The sequence below is a fragment of the Bos grunniens genome, chromosome 5 (genome assembly GCF_055505025.1).
Source record: "Bos grunniens cultivar Pamir isolate PY7600 chromosome 5, Bosgru_T2T1.0, whole genome shotgun sequence".
NCBI lineage: Eukaryota > Metazoa > Chordata > Mammalia > Artiodactyla > Bovidae > Bos > Bos grunniens.
This window is the reverse complement of record NC_141169.1, coordinates 113,080,557-113,097,535: the sequence shown is the minus strand read 5'-3', so window position 1 is coordinate 113,097,535 and position 16,979 is coordinate 113,080,557. Positions and strand designations below refer to the sequence as shown.

Sequence of the window (16,979 nt, the reverse complement as noted above, 5' to 3'; positions counted from 1 at the left end):
GGCGGGGCTCGGTGCAGAACCGCATCACTCGGGAGAAATAAAACCCATCTTGGAATCTATTCAAAGTAAGAAAATTTGCCTTTAATACCAGCAGCCTTATAAAACAAGCAGAAGCTGACACCAGCAGGGTTTTGCTCTTTTTGACATTTCTTTTTGAGTCATCTGTGGAGAGCTTAGGCTCTCCCTCTTCGTTTTTTTATCTTTGTGTGTTCCTGCTACTTGGGCACAGCTGAATGAAATAAAAATTTATATATCATTTACCACTTCCAGCTTCATAGTGGAAGGACTGATGTTTTAATTTTTTAAACCTTAACTCAGTGCCTGCTAACCTGCTGCCGCTGTATCTTGCTAGTTCTCACTCACTCATTCATTCACAGTATTTGGCTAACTGGTATGTGCCTGCTGATGCAGCAAGATAAACCCAGCTCCTGCTCTCAGGAGTTTTGCACTTACTAAGTAGACTGATAACGTAACAAACAGGGAGACAAGTACACTAACACCGTTGCTTCAGAACATGGTAAGTGCTCTGAAGTGAATGTAACCGGTTGGCATAGTAACAGATAACAGGGATGAGAGGGGATCACTTTGAAGAAGTTGGTCAAGAAAGGCCTCCTCGAGAAGGAAATATCTGAGCTGAGATCTGAAGGGTTAGTTGGGGTCAGTCATTCAGAAGCAGGAAGAGGACCCAGGAAGAAGGGAAAGCAAGTCTGAGGGCCCAGCGCAGTTAAGAGCCTGGCATGTTTGAACACATCAAGGAAGCCATGGTTGCTGGGCCTACTGAGTGAGGGCAGAGTGAGGGCCAGCTAAGATAGGCAGGCTGGGCGGGGCCAGAACTGGAGCCCTGTCAACCGCACGGAGGAGGTAGATTCTACTCTGACTGCAATGGGAAGCCATTGAAGACTTTCAAGTAAGTGAAGACAGGATCTGATTGACCTTGTGGGGATGTCAGATCCATTTCTAAGAGCTGGAACTTCATAGCACGTATAAAGATCCTGAGGTCTGTTTCTGTCCTAAGCATCAGCCAGGAGATTCAAGTCTCAAGTTTATTTTTTTTAAAATTGCAGTTAACTACCAAACCATTTGCCCACATGCTGTCTCCTCTGACCTTGCAGTGAAGGACTCTTGTCCTTAAAGTGTGGGTCTGTTAATGTGCTCAGGTAGAGTGGTGGTGTGCTTTTATAAAACACTCCAAATCTGCCAGTCTCCAAACCTTGTAGAGGAACAAGTCACCCCGTGTCAGTCTCATTGTCCCTTTCGCCAAGGACATCCTGTGTTTAGGGTCTGCTTTTTGCTTGTGATAATTCTAGGTGCTCTAGAGATTAAAGAAATATTCAGCATGGGACCTGCCCTTAAGACACTTAACAGTTTATCTGGGTGGTAGGATTTGCCCATACACAACATAAAGAGCAGTTCAGTGCTGATCTGTGGGGTGCTGACTCTGATTACAGTACTAGTTCTGGGAACATAGTGCTGCTTCTCAGAATCTGTAGTATGTTCAGGATCTAAAAACCACTCAGAGGATGAGGGCCTTACATTTTTTTTGCAGCCTTTCATTTGATACCAGGGACTACTGGAGATAACTGCTTAGTAGGATTTAGTGTGTCGCATTTCTTACAGTATTCTGTGCTGTTAAGACAAACGATGCTTGAATATTGCAGTTATCTGCTTAGATGTTTGTCTCTCTAGTTAGACTGTGAGCTCCTTGAGGAGATATCTTATTTATATTTCTGCCCCCAGTACCTGGCACTGAATGAATGAATGAAGACAGCCAATTGTAAAATGGTATGTGTATGAGAGAGAAAGAGAGAATGAAAGACAGACAGAAACAGATACTACTTAACTGCAAACTTGTTGGAATTCTGGGCATGGAATTTGAAACAACACTCCTGTTCTCCCAGGAGCTCAGATTCTAAAATATTCTAAGTGTCTAATTGTGTACCTTGGGTGGTTCTCTGCATCTGTGAAGTGAGAGTAACTGCCCTTCCTATAGGAATAGAAATGCCCTGCTTCTGTGAGAATATTGCATTTTCCCTTGTAACACAAGCCACCTTCAACGATGGGCACAGCTTGTTTTTCAGCTTTTCCAGTGAAGAAAGTAGGTAGCAAACTCTCAGATTGTGAGAGAGGGAGTGTTGAGGCCTAGGAAAAGCTCCAGGTGTGAAGTGCCCTGCTCCTCAGCTTACCAACTGAGGTGCAGACGGGGCCCAGAGTTCCCAAAGATGAGGTTCCCAGCCCCTCACCCTCTGAGTAACCCCACTTCCTCACCCCAGCCCCTCGCCACTACCGTAACTCCTGTTATAATCTGGGACATTCTCTGCCTCCCTGACACCCCCACCAATTCCATGGTCATCCTTTGCTCACGTCTTTCAAAAGAAAATGTGAGTAGTGCTGGGGGCAAATCGTAACTGATCAGCAATTTGTTGGTTATTGAAGACTGGGCGATCTGGAAAGATAGCATCTGGTTTGAAGTGCCTGTTTCACTTCCATCTCGCTGGCCTGAGGAGTTTCTGAAAAGTGCCTTTATGTTTAAGTTACCTGTACAACTTATGAAAGTCGTTAAAGACCCTCACACCAGGGGAAAGGAGCAGTGTAGTCATGGCCGTATTCTGCCTCATCAGTTTCTGTTTATGTCTTTTATCCAATTCATCTCGTCCCGATCTTTCTGTAGCTCTGGGAAGAAAAACCCACCCACCTTGTTTCACAGAGCATTCCCACAGCTCCCACAGGGGTCTCTGGCTTCCAGTCTGGACATCATGTCTGCAAGGCACGATGTTTTCAGTGGCTGCCCTGCCTTCAGGGTTGTTGGTAGTTTTGCGTATTGTTCAAAGTTGGGCAGTGGCCTTCCCATAGATTTCAGGGGATTTAAGGACTTCCCTGGTGGCCCAGACGGTAAAGCGTCTGTCTACAATGCGGGAGACCCAGATTCGAGCCATGGGTTGGGAAGATCTCTTGGAGAAGGAAATGGCAACCCACTCCAGTACTGTTGCCTGGAAAATCCCATGGACAGAGGAGCCTGGTAGGCTACAGTCTATGGGGTCGCAAAGAGTCAGACACGACTGAGCAACTTCACTAAGAGCCTCTCAATTCCCATACACCTCTTTCTACTGCTTGATATGCTCTGCTCATGGCATCTGAACTATGGGGTCTAGAAGTTTGTGGTTTCTAACGTGTTTTTAAATAGGGTCATTTCTCAGAATCCCTCATTCTCATCATGTAAACCTGTGTCTCAAATTTAACACTACTTAAACCGTACCAAGTACAGAGTGCCAGATAGCAAAGAATTACATATTCTAGGTCCTATGCTTTCTTTCCTGATGTCTGAAGCTCTGCATATCTTGAGGGAACAGGAGAAATGGCACAGATAGGAAGCTGGTGTTCAAGTCCAGAAATTAAGGAATGCCTCTGTATTTCAGATGAAAAGTCATAGAAGAGGTGGGTCCTGTGTGGTTCACTTTGTTTCCAAACAGAGTTTTCCCCACAGCCTTTCTCTCTGACATTTGAAGTTGTACAAGCCAGAAAGTTAAGGTGAAAACTAAGAAAAATATTCTGGCAGTCAGGGCTGCTGCAGAGGAACAACCTTTTAAAGGAGAACATGGACGTTCTCCTGACCCAAACAAATGACAGATAAATTTCCTGTAATCTTCCTAGATATGAGAGAAGAGCCTCATTTGTCCTTCCCTCTCAGCCTCCTGTTACTGTCCTGTGAGCCCTTGAAGAAAAGCAGAGGTCACTTTTCTGATGCCTCGGTTCCCCCACCAGTTCATTATTGCCCCGTATGCATATGGGAGCAAAGCCTCAGTACCTCGGCAAACCCGTGAGGAAATCGTCTGTATATCCAATAGGTTAGGGACTTCCCTCTGTATTTCTTGGGTGAGTTTTTTTTGTTTGTTTGTTTTGTTTTGTTTTTCATTTTAAATGGTGTTTCTGCGCACCTAGCCACTGCCCCTGGTGACACTTTCTTCTGAATTGTTGGGAGAAAACACACACAGTGTGAAGGCATCACAACTCAGGGCAGCCGGGGTCGATCCAGAAGCCTCTCAATCAGCCTGGGCCCTGAGAGGCACTCAGCCTTGCTGCTGGGTGAGAAAGTGAACCAGTGGTCAGTGCGTTTGATTGGTTTGTGGCTCTGCTGGTAGGCCCCATGTTCTCACATTGAAACTGGAAAAAAATGGTCTCGTGTGATGGAGTTCCTGCAGCTGTTTTTAATAAGCTTTACCACATCTTGACTCCTGACCCTTCAGTTCGGTAGTTCGACCCCTTTGTCAAGCTTCAGCTTGTTGGCGTTGGCCAAGTGCTGCACAGAGACCCAGTTGCTTAAGCTGGCATTTTACTGGGTCCCACGTCAGCTGAAAATCTCCTGTTCATCTGACTATAGCAGTCTCTGTACCAGGAAGAAATTTCTTCTAAACTCTGACAAAAGATTATTTAATGGCTGAAAGTGTCAGGGTTAATTATTATGATCTCTTTTCCTCTGTAGCTGAATTTCTTCTTAATAATAATATTTTTGTTATTTGTAACTTGGGAATTATTCCTTATATTATTCTTCATCAAAGGTATATAAACCTTGTTTCAAGATTCTCTTTCCTGAGTACATATGGATAAAATCCATTTTGGTGAAGCTCTTTTAAAAATAACTCTTGGTGTTCATAACCCCTGAGAAGATAAACCAACCTCAGGCCTCAAAATTTCTTGTAATAAGAAAGGAGCTGTGATTTAACTTTGTAACTCTCAGTCCATCTTTATTAAATACTGAGATCCATGGCATCTTTTCCCCAAGTTTCCATGAATTCTAAAGAACTAGCCCCCCCAAAACCAGCCCTGTCCAGTGGCACTTTCAGTGTTGGTAGAAGTATTCTGTGACACTAGCCGCTACCCACAGGTACTCCTGAGTACTTAAATGTGGCTAGCTTGAGTGAAGAACTGAATTTTTTAATGTAATTTTAATTAATTTAAATGGTCACATGTGGGTGGTGGCTGTAGTATTAGACAATAGGATTTTAGGCTTTATTCGGCCACTTAGAAACAAGGTGACTTTGGACAACTCATTTCACTTTTCTGAATTCAAATTCTACTTTTGTAAAATTCTTATCTGAACATGGAAAAAACCTTAAATGTCCATCAACAGATACATGGATAAAGAAGATATTCTGCACACACCCTGGAATACTACTCAGCCACAAAAAAGAACGAAGTGATGCCTTTTGTAGCAACATTAATGAACCTAGAGATTATCGTACTAAGTAGAATAAGTCAGAAAGAGAAAGGCAAATACCATATGATGTCACTTTCTGTGGAATCTGAAGCATGACACAAATGAAACAAACAGACTCACAGATGTAGACAACGGCCTGTGGTTGCCAAGGAGCGGGGAGGCGAGGGACAGATGGACTGGGAGTTTGGGATTGGCAGATGTAAGCTATTATATATATGTGTATAACTGATTCACTTTGCTCCACACCAGACAACACAACATTGTCAATCAACTATACTTCAATAAAATACGTGAAAAAAATAAAATGCTTCTCTACCCCACAGTTAATTTTGGAGATAAATGAGATGATGTGTTGTTCCTACTTTTGAGATACGGGCAGTATTATTTGCAGTGAGTGGAGCTTTCGCTTGGATCTGCCATTTGGGTATCTGAAAGTAGCTTTTAATATATATAGCTCATTAACTTCTGTGAAAACCAGTGTTTGGACACAGGAACTGTCCTTCAGTAAACAAAATTCTCCTTAATTTCACTTTCCTCTCTACTCTTGGATTAAAAAACATTTGCTGAGGGACTTCCCTAGAGGAAGACTCTGCAGTTCCACTGTAGGGGCCTGGATTTGATCCCTGTTTGGGGAAGTAAGATCCCACGTGCCTTGAGGCACAGCCAATAAAATAAGAGCAATTTGCTGAAAATCGTTGAGAGAGAACCACTAGCCACACATGGTACTCTGTTAAGGTTGCTCCCCTTTTGGTTGAATATTAACAGGACGACTCTTTTTATTAGCGTGCCCTCTTCATGGTAATTTTTTTTTTTAAATCTCTCTTAAAACATGTAAGTGGATAGGTTGGAAATAATGTATATATTTTTAATTTCTGGGCAGCTTGCCAAGAGACTGAAATGTTCACCAGCGGGGACCCAGTGGTGATTCCAGTGCAGATGAGGGTCTAGTTTGCAGACAAATTGCTCGCTTTTTAAAAAACTTATAAAGATGGAAGATGACAGAATTGTAGGCTGAAAGGAAATGTTGTTTGTTTTGATTTGAAGTGAAGTGTTAGTGTGTGCGAGGCATTCTTTCTGAGAGGATCTTGTGTAGCTGATGCGTTTGGGTGAGAGCGGGCTCTCCCCTGGGCCTCGGCCCTTGCCTGTGTGCTCCAGTCCACTTGGGAGTCACAGAAGCTCTGTGTGGTCATCTCAGAATAGCTCTCCCTGTGAGCCAGAAAAGTCTGGACAGGATTGACCTGCACCCCTTTCCAGTAAGAGCTCAGAAAAAGACCTCCTCCAAAGCCTGCAGTTTGCACCCGGCTCCAGCCCAGGTGGGGACCCCGGGCCTGTGCTTCTCAGGGGCTCACTCTCACAGCTTTTAGTGTGGTCCCGTTGGCTCTTTCAGATACATAGGTATCTTTGAGTGAAAGAGCTAGTTTATTTCTGCCTTTTCTTTTTAATTGAGATATGGCTGGTATACGTGATGTTTGTTTCAGATGTACAACATTACTTTTTTTTTTTAAAGCAGAGAACTCTGCCTATCTGAGATGCTGTATCCTCAGCTCAGGAGCGAGACCATTTAACTCTAGTTGGATCCTAGGTTTACAGGACATTTGAGAAACGCCACGATCAAGCGTGTGTTCCAGGATCGGGGCTAACCTGATCCCTGGATTTGAAGCTGAGGGAAGACTGTGTTACCATATGGGCTCAGGAATCTTCTCTTTCATCTCAGGAGAAGACCAGCTGGGCATGTCGCTCCCTGCCATTTGATGTTGCTTTTCTGAGAGGTCCTGGAGAAGGAAATGGGAGCCCACTCCAGTATTCTTGCCTGGAAAATCCCATGGACGGCGGAGCCTGGTAGGCTACCGTCCATGGGGTCGCAAAGAGTCGGACACGACTGAGCGACTTCACTTTCTGAGAGGTAGCAGCCTTCTCATCTCTCTTCCTGCTGCTGTGGGTCACCAGCAGTGTGTGTTCCTACGTCAGGGGTCAGTGACTAGCACGGAACTGCCTCCTTGTCCAGTTGCTATCAAATCCTAAAATAGCTCTAGAATGAGTTGTATGTTCCATGCATTTTCCTTGTTGAATCTGAGGAGGAATCCAACAGGGAGCTCTCTTGGACAGACCATCAGAAGTAGTCTTCCTGATACAGGTTCTTGATACACTTTAATACCTAAAATGTATAATAGGTATTCACTTTCATTTAATAGTTCTGGAAGTATCTGCTTCGGCTGCTGCTGCTGCTAAGTCGCTTCAGTCGTGTCCGACTCTGTGCGACCCTATAGACGGAAGCCCCCAGGCTCCCCCATCCCTGGGATTCTCCAGGCAAGAACACTGGAGTGGGTTGCCATTTCCTTCTCCAATGCATGAAAGTGAAAAGTGAAAGTGAAGTTGCTCAGTCATGTCCGACTCTTAGCAACCCCAGGGACTACAGCCTACCAGGCTCCTCCATCCATGGGATTTTCCAGGCAAGAGTACTGGAGTGGGGTGCCATTGCCTTCTCCCGGAAGTATCTGAGATGCTTTTAAAGACAGTATCTGAGATACTTTGCCATATCTTTTCAAGATAGTGAAGGAGTTTAAGTCACTTGTTGAAGCTACGTACTAACTTTTCTTAAACAATGAAATCCTAAAGAATTATGCATTCAGGGGAGCCCTGATGGATATCTGATGATGGTGGTGATTTAAAATCCTTCAGCCTAATGGGAGGTTATTTGCAGAGGAGCGGAGGTGATTCAGAGCTTGTATTTAACAGGTGGCCTAGACATTTTGGTTATGGGGCTTCAAAAAGGTATGTCTGTGTGTGCTGCAGCATGGACTGTGTACTGGAATGACGGACTGATCTGGAGCGCTAGGCTGGGCTGTGGTGTGAAGGCTGGATACCAACAGGCCTGGCAAAAGGCCAAAGACAGACTTGGAAGGCCAAGTTCAGAATGTTTGACCCCTCACATTTTAAGCTTTTGAAATTCACTGTACCTGTTGGTATTCATGCCATGCAGAATTGTGTGATGCCTTTTACCTCCCAGTCTCAAGTCTTTTGCCTGTCTGTGGGGTCAAGGTTGAAGACCCGGGAGCAGCTTGCACTTCTGAAAAGGAAAAGCTGCGCATCCTTGAGCCTCCGTTTTTAACCTTCGTTCTTGGTAGTTGGCTCCCCTGCTGGTTTGGGTGGGGTGACAGCCCAAGTGCCGAAACAGGGGTGGTTGGCCAGCCTGCTACCAAAACAGGATGTGTGCGGAGCACGTGTTCTGCCTGTTAGTGGGGATCCTTGCTTGCCCTGGAGTGTGTGATCTTTCCCCATAGCCCATCACCAAAGCTTTTTCTTTGACTCTCCTGGACTTAGTTCTGGTTTTCGTTGTCATGGCCAGTCCCTGGACTGTCGACCCAGCTCTTTGGTTAACATCATTATTGCTGGTTATTTTTGTAGGCACTTTGGCGTGACAGATAAAAACAGAAAGACAAAAAATGGAAGTCAGCCCCAGTTAGCTCTCAGCATTTGACTCCACACCCACACGTTCTCTTCAGAAGTAGAATGGCACAGGGAAAAAAAAAGTTTAAAACAGTAACGATGCCAGAAGCTTATTAAGCAGAGCTTCCAGCAGGTGGTGGAGCACTTTCACTGTGATGCTGAGAACCACTGCCGCAGGGGTTTGTGTAGTTGCCATTTTGTGGATGAGGATACCAAAGAGCAGAGGCTCAGAGGCCTTGCCTGAGGCCACAGCACCAGTGGAACACAGAGGTGAATCCAGTCCGGGTCTTCTGGCTCCAGACCCCGGGCTGATTCCTGAAGGTCACAGTCTAATGATTCTTACTGATAGTGGAATCTCATGGTGATGGCCTGATGTAAGCTCACCAAAATGTCACATTTGTAAATATTAAAAATTGAAAACAGTGTCAGATCAAGAACCAGGGTTGGCGGGGAAAGTGAAAGTTAGTGGGGAGGGTATATGTGAAAGTAACTCCATCATTTTAAGCCATCTATTAAAGTTGCTTCCAAGTTGCTGCTCCTGTATGCTGGCTTGGAGGCCGTGGGCGTCTCTTCTCTGTCTCAACAACTCTTAGTTAAATCAGAGGTTCTGGATTTTTTTTTTTTTGGTGCCATTGATGCTCCTTGGGAAATCTTGCATGTCCTCTCACTAGACGGTTTCCCAGGCAAGTAACCCAGACCTCAGCACACAATTTCCAGGGATTCACAGATGATCCAAAGTAGTACAGCGTGCCCCAGGTTAAGAGCCCCTGCTCTGCCTGGATATGGAGTCCCAGGGAAAACTGTTGCCCTAATGGTGTTGTGAACCCAGTGACACAGCAGCCTCCGAGCTCCCCACCCACTCGCTCTAGAGCAAGGGCCGCGTTTCTGGAGCTGCCTTCCATGGAGTGGGATTGCCAGGCCAGTCCCAGCAGCAGCATATGGAGTCCATCCTGGCTGAAGCAGGCCCTCATCAGGGTGTGAGGAAAACGGCAAACGGGCAAACAGCCCCCGATGCGTTGACTCTCAGAAATACGTACTTTGCAGGTTGAAACACTGACCTGAAAGGGCTCAGGAGATTCACCTCCGCCAGTCTGTGGGTACCTGCACCGCCAGCAGAGACGCAGTTCTGAGTTAGCTGTTTAGAAAAGTTACCCAGACCTGACTCGGCATGCTGCGTAGTCACGTAGCCCCCGGTGGTGGGGAGTGAGCACGTAAAACTCTTTTTTTCTCATCTGTAGTGTCACCTCTCCTGCCTTCTGGACTAGGGAGACAGGGGTTTTCACATTTTACTGGCACCAGCCTCCTCGAAGAGCTTTTATTAAAGATTAAAATTCTTGAAGCTCAGAAATCTGCGTTAGATTCTTACCCTCCAAGACTTCCTAAGCAAGTATCCTCCTAGACTTTTGGAACCCCACTTGGGGAAACACTGGACAAGGGTCGAGGGCCTCTCTCCCCTTGATGGCATAGAATGCTGCTGTTCACCTCTCCGCAGGAGTCCTGGAGTGGAGGGTAGCCCCGTCCACCTGAGTCAGGAGTCAGTGATGGATCTCCCAAGACAGTTGAGGTTGTTGCAGTGTGCCTGAGCGCAGGCAGCTGGTGCCCCTCGTCTCCAGTGCTGGGAAAAGCCCACCTCGCTGCCGCCCGAGTGGCCTTGCACCACGGCTGGGGTGAGTTGGGCAGTTCCTGCGCTGCCCAGACCCATGTGACAGACTTCCGTGCTGGGGCCATGGGACATGGCAGAGTTCACTTTGGAGGAAATCTGATTATATAGCGACTCCCTCTGCTCTGTTGAGCCCTCTGAGAGAGGTCTGATGGGGAGAGGGGTGGGGAACTGTGTGCCCCTTGACATGGCCCGAGGTCGCGTCTGAAGTCCTTTCTGTCCCGTTGCCAGTATTTGAGTGAATGACGAGGCGGTGTTTGTCTCAAGAGGAAGAGCCAGGACAGGAAAGCAAAATGTAGAAGAGCAGATTAAAATCTCTGGTGGTGGTTACTTTTTAGTAACTTAAAAAAAAAAAAAATCAGAGAAGTATGTTTCCTCTGACCCACTCCCACCCTCCTCCTACCTGGCTTATGTGGAAATAGACACACACGAAAAGATCTGGATTTGGACATCAGGAGAACTAGAGCCTGGTCTTCGTTCTGTAGCCGATTAGGATGTGACCCCACTCAAGTCAGTTCTCCTTTATAAAGTGTGGAAACAGCAGGTACTCAGGAGCTCACATCAGGCCATTTCCATCTTGAAAACCTCAGGGAAAACACACAGAAACTGTTCGCAGCAGATCCTGGGAGCCACTTTATCCATGGCAAGGTTGACGGGCACAATCCCGCTTTATTTCTTCTCTCCATTTCATTTTTTCTAGTACCCCTGGAGAAGAGAGCAAAGTCCTGAGTCCTCCAAGGCCCTGTGCAGCTCCCCTCTTCCTGCATCTCCTCCCACTCTTCCAGGTCACTCTGCTCTGCCAGCCTGGCCACCCGGCGGGTTCTGCCCCAGGCCACTCTGCTTGCTGCTCTCCTGCCTGCAGGGCTCATTCCCCTCCTCTGGGTCTCAGCCCTGGCATCACAGCAGCATCACACCAGGAATCCCTGACCACAGTGTATAAACCCTGCCCCATCACTCTCTGTCACCCATACCCAGCTCTGTATTCCTCAGAGCCTGTATTGCTTCCTCCTGTGGTAGGTGTTTATATGTCTGACACCTCATTCTTCAGTGGAGTGTAAGCTCCATGAGAACATGGACATCCCAGCGCCAGCTGACACACGGGCTCTCAGTTAACATGCATGGGGAGTGTTAGCACGTTGTGACGTCTGGGAGGACAACACCTCTGGAATCCACGTCCTCCTCTCCTCCTCCTCCATGTGTTAAAATGGCTTTCTGCCCCTACACCTCACTGGCATCACTCTGAGACTGCTGGCCTTGTCCTAAGTATCATGATCCTCTGGAAACTTGGCTAACCTTGTTTTGTCTGACCTGCCCACTGTCGGCATCTCTTTTTCTTGAAGCTTAGTTTCTGTATCCGCTTTGCATTGCTTTCTCCCACCCCTGTGAGCCTTCTCAGGTTCTTTTGCTGGGCTCTGTTTATCACTTCTGCTTAAATGCCAAGATTTTCTTAAGATTCATCCTGGGAAGTGTTTTCTTCCGTCTCTCCATGACATATATCACATCATCCCTAGATGATGCCGTATGCATGCACACACACATGTACACACGTGTGCATGCACACACACACACACCACTTGCACATCTCTTGAGAGGATGTCTCACAATCAGCTCACATCCAGCATGGCCCCCAGTAAGCATAGTCTCTTATGTAATGCCCCAGGCTTATTCTTCCTGTATCCTTTCTCTGGGAATATTGATGGCATGACCATGTACTTGGTCACCCCATATTTTTCTTCTGAAAAATGGCCTCTTGATCTCTACTAGAGTGATCGTGTAAAAATGCAATTCTCAATATTTTGCGATTCTCAACGTAATAACTGATTCCAGGTAGGTATTGTCAATAGATGCTAAAAGCATGAAGTGCTTAGGGAACAGGATTTTCGCAAGGCCTCCAAGTGTTACCCCACAGATTACGTATTAATTACAGAGGGGGAATGCTTGCTTCGGAATGAAGAGAGCTGGGGTCACCTTTCACACTCAGCACCGCCATCAGTTGGGCAGCACGGCATCGCGTGTGTCGCTGATGCTGAAAAGTACACTCAGCTCTGTGCTCCTCCTGCCAAAAACATTTAACCTAAATCTAATCATGGGGAAGCAGCCAAATTCAGATTATATGACATTCTTTCCACAGGACAAGCTGGTTTAGACACACTTAAGTCAGCATCAGGAAAAGTGAAAAAGGCAAGAGTCCCGTTTCAGATTGAGACTGAGTAGCAAACAGTTAAATGTAGTGCATGATTCTTGATTATATCTTGGTGGATTCGGGGGGAAAATCCAAACAGCTGTAGAAGACATGTGAGGGGCAGTTGAAATTCAGACACAGACTGTACTTTAGACTATATGATTGAATAATGTTCATTTTCTGAGGTGTGCTAAAGATATTTTAGTTACAAAGGAGAATGTCTTTATTCTTAAGAAATGCATATGTAGAATTTAGGGATAAAATATTATGATTGGCAGCCATCACTCTGTATCTACAGGTGGTGGATTCAACCAACCACAGATTGAAAATATTTGGGGAAAAAAATCCCAGAAAGTTCCCAAAACCAAAACTTGAATTGGCCATACACTGGAAACTATTTGCATAGCAGTCGCTTTGTATTAGGGGTCATAAGTGGAGATGAATTAAAGTACATGGGGGCTCTTCATGAAGATGGCGCCGAAGGTGAAGGAGGAAGCCCCTGCCCCTCCTAAAGCTGAAGCCAAAGCAAAGGCTTTGAAGGTCAAGAAAGCAGCGTTGAAAGGTGTCCACAGCCACAAAAAAAAAGAAGATCCGGAAGTTGCCCACCTTCCAGCGGCCCAAAACACTGCAGTTCGGGAGGCAGCCCAAATATCCCCGGAGGAGCGCCCCAGGAGAGACAAAGCTGACCACCATGCCATCATCAAACTCCCCTCACCACCGGGTCAGCCACGGAGAAATTAAAAGACAACAACACCCTGGTATCCACTGTGGATGTCAAGGCCAACAAGCACCAGGTTAAACAGGCTGTGGAGAAGCTCTGTGACACTGACGTGGCTGAGGTCAACACTCTGCTCAGGCCTGATGGCGAGAAGAAGGCGTACGTTCGACTGGCTCCTGACTGTGATGCTTTGGATGTTGCCAACAGAATTGGCATCATCTAAACTGAGTCCAGCTGGCTAATTCCAGATATAAAAGTTTTCACCATGTAAAAGCATAATAATTTAAAAAAGTAATAAAAAAGTACATGGGGATGTGCGTAGGTTACGTGCATTTTGTGTAAGGGGCTTGAGCGTCCGTGGGCTTTGGTGTCCACGGGGGATCCCGGAGCCAGTCACCTGCAGATGCCAAGGGACGACTGACTGCAGCTCAGTTTCAAGTGATTTCATCAACAAACCAGCAAAACCGTGTGTGTGTGCACGTGTGCACAGGAGAGGAACACAAATATGGCTGAAACGTGCCTGGCGAGTCTGGGTCAGAGTTGTAAGATTGGTTATTCCTTGCCCTTTCAGTGATCTGTAAGTTTGAAAAGTTGAGAATTAAAAGCAGCTAGTGCAGGGAAGAGTGAGGAGCCTGTGAGTGCAGACGTGCACGGTGAAATGAATACACCACCAGTTACTAGGTGTGTTTCTCCTCACTTAGCTTTTTTTGTCCACTTAATTTTTGACACAAAACATCAAGTTGGAAATAAGTCCACACCCCTCGTGTACTGGGTCACGCCCCTCGCCTGGGTGGTGGGATGGTTGATGGGATGGCCTCCATGGCCTCTGATGAGGCAGAGAACTGCTCTCATTCAGATTGTCTCTCCTCTGTCTGCTTTCACGGTTTTGCCTGTGTTTTAGCTTTCAGAAGTTTAGTTGTGATGTATCAGATCAGTCGCTCAGTTGTGTCCAACTCTTTGTGACCCCATGAATCGCAGCACGCCAGGCCTCCCTGTCCATCACCAACTCCCGGAGTTCACTCAGACTTAAGTGTATCGAGTCAGTGATGCCATCCAGCCATCTCATCCTCTGTCGTCCCCTTCTCCTCTTGCCCCCAATCCCTCCCAGCATCAGAGTCTTTTCCAATGAGTCAACTCTTCGCATGAGGTGGCCAGAGTACTGGAGTTTCAGCTTTAGCGTCATTCCCTCCAAAGAAATCCCAGGGCTGATCTCCTTCAGAATGGACTGGTTGGATCTCCTTGCAGTCCAAGGGACTCTCAAGAGTCTTCTCCAACACCACAGTTCAAAAGCATCCATTCTTCGGCGCTCAGCCTTCTTCACAGTCCAACTCTCACATCCATACATGACCACAGGAAAAACCATAGCCTTGACTAGACGAACCTTTGTTGGCAAAGTAATGTCTCTGCTTTTGAATATGCTATCTAGGTTGGTCATAACTTTCCTTCCAGGGAGTAAGCGTCTTTTAATTTCATGGCTGCAGTCACCATCTGTAGTGATTTTGGAGCCCAGAAAAATAAAGTCTGACACTGTTTCCACTGCCTGGCATGTATTTCTTTGACTTTAACTCGTTTGGGATTTACTCAGCTTCTTGAATGTGTAGGCTTACGTCTCTTGCCAAATTTGGGAAGTTTTCAGCCATTTATTTAAGTACCTTTCCTATCCATCTTTTTCCTCCCCTTCCAAAGCTTGGATGACACGATGTTAGACGTTTTTGTGGGTTGGAGGTGAGCTTGTAATGGTGGAAGTCCTGACTCTTCACCAGCGCTCCCCTGACAGTCCCCTCGGCGGGGACGGGGTCTCCTTACTGCTAGCGGGGATGTGGCTCCCTACATGGTCTGCACTTACTCCTTGGGTTGGGGCAGCTTCCTCCTCGGCCTCCTTCGACGCCCCGTGGCAGGAGGACTGGGATGCTTCATCACAGCCGTGGAGGGCTGGAAGTCTGGACTCCCCCTTGGCCTTTCCTGGCGGGGTGGGGCTTTCACAGTGATTGATTATTGTCTAAGCTCTCTCTTGCTGGGATGCCCTTTTCCTGGTCCTGTGGCTAGCGAGGGTAGGTTTTGTTGGGGCTTTTTTGTCCGCTTCCATCAGCATCTCCAGGTTGCTGGCTTCGTCAGCTCCAAGTCTGGGATGTATGAGGGACCCACCACTGTGTCCTTCGGGTTCCAAAATCCCTGGCCAGTCTGTCACCTTCTCTCCACCTTTGAGAACCTACTGTATAAGGTCTGGAGTGTTCATTTGTAGTCAGTGGGAGGAGTACAGGAAAGTATGTCTTCTCAGCTCCCCTGATGCAGCCCTGCGACGGCTCATTAGAGTTCTTCAAGGGCTGGGCCCTCCCCGGCCCCCCAAGCCTTGTGGTCGCCACATGAACACCCCCGACCCGCCACATCAGACCACTTGTAGTCCCGTGAAGCTGCTGTGCTCTCGGGTGACCGGCCCACTCCCTTCCTTGTCTGCATGTGGTATTTCTATTCCCTTCATTTGGGTTTTCTCTGTAAATCTACCCGGACAGTTGAAACACTTCTTTCCTCAGGCAGAATTTTGCCTCTTCTGTCTCATGTCGTTTCAGTTACTTCTGCACCTATACTTCTCTCTTATGGTGTCATTATTTGTCTTTTTCTGACCAGACTGTGAGTTGCCTTAGAGGGCTGGGACTCCATCCTGTCCATCCTTGTCCTTAGTAACTAGCACAGTAGCTGCTTAAGAATGCTTTATTAGATGGATGGATGGATCTGGCTCTCGTTTCCCACCTGAGTTGTTAAATACGTTTGCTCCCCATTCCCTCACCCCACTGCCACACACACCAGCCCCCACTGATGGCCTGTGCACAGGGCTGCTGCTTCTGCCGTGGACAGAGAGCCCCCAGGCTTGCCTGGCCCGTCACACTCTGTTGACCTCGCTGAGGTGTCCTGTGATCGCAGCCTTTGAGTTCCTCTGCACACAGCATCGGTGGTGAGCTTTAGTTCTAGCATGGTATCTTCCTGAGAATGGGAACGATCATTTTTGTGTTTATGATGTCAGCACCTAATAAAGTGACATTCAGACCCAGGCACCTAATAAATATTCCTTAATGACAGTGGTGAGGAAATGAGTCTTGGTCGTTCGTTGCTGTCGTTCTTGCTGAAAAGCTTTTCCAGAAGTGCCCTGTGGCTTGCAGGAGGCGTTGCGTTGTCTGCGTCTGGGGCTGGTGGTGGGAGAGCGCTGCGCCCCCTGCTGGGGAGGTCCTGAAGGCTGCTTGCACTCACGCCTCTGTGCACTCGGTCCGTGTCCTGAGAACTGCGCCCAGCACAGCACCCAGCTGGCCCTGGGAAGCAGAAATCTCCTTTCCTTTGAGAAAGGAAATTGAAGCAGTTTCTTCTCTTATTAGGTCACAAATGACCTCAGTTAAGGCAGCAGATCTGTTCAGGGAGAAGGAAGATGGGCGCTGAAGAGAAGGAACACAGTATATGGCTGGTGCTTAGAGCCAGCTGGAGCCGAAAACTGGGGTCAGGAGCACCGCACCGCTTAGCCACTTGCGCGCGTTTGATTTCCTTGCTGCTGTTTCCTTTCAGTGCATGTTTGCAGTCCTCCCTGTGTCCACACAAAGCCGTGCAAGCGTCCCAGGAAACCAGTTTCGAGAAGATGGAAATGAAGAATCCCGTTTCACTGCCCAGTGACACCACGCATGTGTGTTCTTGTGGACAGCCGTGCGCGGTTCTTGGGCTTGCGTTGGTTTCGGGAGGGGAACGTCTCTTTCAGAGACTGCCTTCTTGGAGTTTCTGG

General features: G+C 47.2%; 1 protein-coding gene and 1 pseudogene across 6 annotated transcripts in view; both read left to right on the top strand.

The window, feature by feature from the left end:
* MRTFA (myocardin related transcription factor A) overlaps positions 1-16,979 on the top strand; it is a 211,361-nt gene that overhangs the window by 172,339 nt on the left and 22,043 nt on the right. The window lies entirely within an intron of this gene.
* On the top strand, positions 12,822-13,530 carry LOC147373121 (large ribosomal subunit protein uL23 pseudogene; annotated as a pseudogene).